We start from the raw sequence: 2,799 nt of genomic DNA on the forward strand, positions 1-2,799 counted from the left end.
TCACCTTCTCAGTTCTGTTCAGAACAGAGGGTACAAATCAGAGCTTGAGAATGACTCTGTACATGGTAATTTAAATATGAGAAAATACCTATACCATTAATTCACTGTAGGTCCCAGGGAACATTGTAGAAGATGGGGAGGCAAGAATGTAAGAACTAAAAGATAGGAAGAATAGTTAACAAAGTTGCCTGAGCAAGACACAGTCACTGGACAGTGAACTCAAAGCAGCTACGGATGACTGCACTGGATCTGCACATGAACGGAATATCAAAAGTCAAGCACAGATGGAGGAGGGACTTGGGGTGTGGCTTATACCTCCCTGTAAAAAAAAATAACTAAAAATATTTATTGTAAGCTATTTTTAGGGAGCAGGAAATGATTGCCCCAAGCTCCAGTGTAGTATTCTACTCCAATGGTCACACAGATGGCCCTGAATAAAAGAAAGGGGTCTTAAAAACAAAACCAAAAGTCATAAATCTGAGCAAGGTACTAGGATGGAGGAGTGAGGTTGATAAGGGACAGAACTGAGGTGAGAGAAGGTGAGTGGAGAGGCTAGTCGGAAAGCATTACATACACATATGAAATTGTCAAATAACAAAATCACTTTAAAAGAGACAGAAATGAAAAGAAAGTTCTCATTGTGGTGTGCCTGATCTAATTAACACACTGAACTTCAGTAGGAAGCAAACATTTTGGTGACGCTGAGCAGGAACTCCATGAGCATCAACTCTGCTGACATCTTCCTTCCTTTAGACATGGGTGAGAGTTGAAGACATCCCTATTAGAGAAACATAGCATCTTAAAAGAGTATATGCTGATGTCTAAATCAATAATGAAACATTTTTTCTACAATGCAATCTGTGATATATTTTCTTCATAATACATTCTGTGTATAATTTCCCTACTAGGTTTCTTCAAGATGAAAGTAGTAGTCATAGAAATCCATCAAATATTAGGTTTGTGGTGTAGGAGGCCCTTCTGTATTTGTGTTGTTTTCATCAGTTATTAAAAAAACTGCCTTGGCCTAGTTGATAGGGTGGAACTCAGGTAGGCGGGGAAGACAGAACAGAATTTTGGGAGGAAGAAAGCAGAGGACAGTCAGATGCCATGGTTCTCCTGCCCGAGACAGATGCTGGTTAGATTCATGCCGGTAAGCCACAGTCACGTGGCGATATGCATTAATGGAAATGGGTTAAACTAATATGTGAGAATTAGCCAACAAAAGGCTAGAGATAATGGGCCAGGCAGTGTTTACAATTTTTGTGTGATTATTTCAGGTGTAAGCTAGTAGGGTGGCTGGAATGAAAAGCAGGCCCACTCCACCTACTACAGGTTTGTATATATTAAATAGACACACATTCCACCAACACCAAGTGAACTCACCATCACACAGCAACAACAACAAGAATTAAAAAATAATAAATCATGAGTTTGAAATGAAATTGGGGGGGGACAAAAGTAGTTAAGTGGGAGGGGGTAGAAACTCTCAAAAGAAATTAAGTTAAAAAAATAGCCATTCCACACCATATCTCAAAAAGAAGAAAATGTAATCACTTTAACATCATGATTACAGATAAAGAGTATAAATAAACTTTTACATAGTGCAAAGAAATGGAAGCGTGGATGTGTCCTTTAAAGCTCTTTATTGATATAGTCCTGGGAGGTGGAAAAACTAGACTCTTAATTTCATTTTATAGATGGAGAAACTGAGGTAGAGAACTTAAATGATGTTCTGAAGATGACAGAACTGGAAAAAAAAAGATAGGTTTTTCTAACTGCTTGCCCAGAGTTAAGTGATGCCCAAGTCATCTGGACGGGTAAAATGCCAGGGATTGGAGATTCAAGCAGGGTATGTCTTGGCACACTTGACGCTCTTCTGGTCTGTATTTAAACATCACTCGGAGCTCTCTTAGTAAATTTTTCCACTGACCACATCCTCTTTGTAGAGCTTCTGCCTCTACTTGAAACCTTACCTCTTCCAAAAGTTTCTCTTAGTAGAGGAGCTGCTCCTATGTCATGAAAACCACCCAGTCCAATTTGCAATTCTCTCGTTGCCAATTCCCAGCTACAGTATACTAGCCAAACACTCAGGATTCGACATAAATTCAGTCAGATCATAAGCCAAGAGTGATGATCATATTCAAGGATGTTTGGGTCTCAAAATAGTAAGATTTCATTGTGACTAGGCTGTCCCAAATCAGAGTGTCCTGCTAGAGTAAGGCGAAGAATGACTGAGGTGTGAGCTCTATCTCACAGTGGATCTAGCACAGGCTCATGTCCCCTTCCTTCTCAGGCATGGAGTGGGCAGTGGATCACCCCAACGTGAACTAGATGGATCAATTGCCTCTGATCCTTTCTATTTTTCATCTTCAGTAAGGGAATCTGCACTGATGAGCCATGCTAATCCTGTTGCCCTCTCAGACAAGCCTTTCACAAGAGCCTTTGCAGTTAATGCCTTCAATCAATAGGGTGAATTTCCTAGGCCTGCTGAGTTGGGGTTCAGAGAGATTTAAATGCCCTTTAATTGCTGCAGGAAAGAATTCACTGAACTCACGCAGCCGCGTTTCCTGGGATAACCTCACTATATTTATAGGTTCTATCCAAAGAATTTCTTTTTAGGGTGTTTAGAGGTTTTCCCTAAAAGATCACTGAATTGTATCTCTATTTTTAAAGGCCCGAAAGCATTTCTCAGTGAATTTGAATGTTGGGAAACGTCTTAGCATTACAACAGCCTTACGCTTTCATCCACTGTGATCTCACACTGATCACAGAGTGTTGTATCCACTGTGATCAGCAGTT

Source organism: Microtus oregoni, unplaced genomic scaffold (assembly GCF_018167655.1).
Source record: "Microtus oregoni isolate MIOR12 unplaced genomic scaffold, Mior012 000031F_ref0000149, whole genome shotgun sequence".
Lineage (NCBI taxonomy): Eukaryota > Metazoa > Chordata > Mammalia > Rodentia > Cricetidae > Microtus > Microtus oregoni.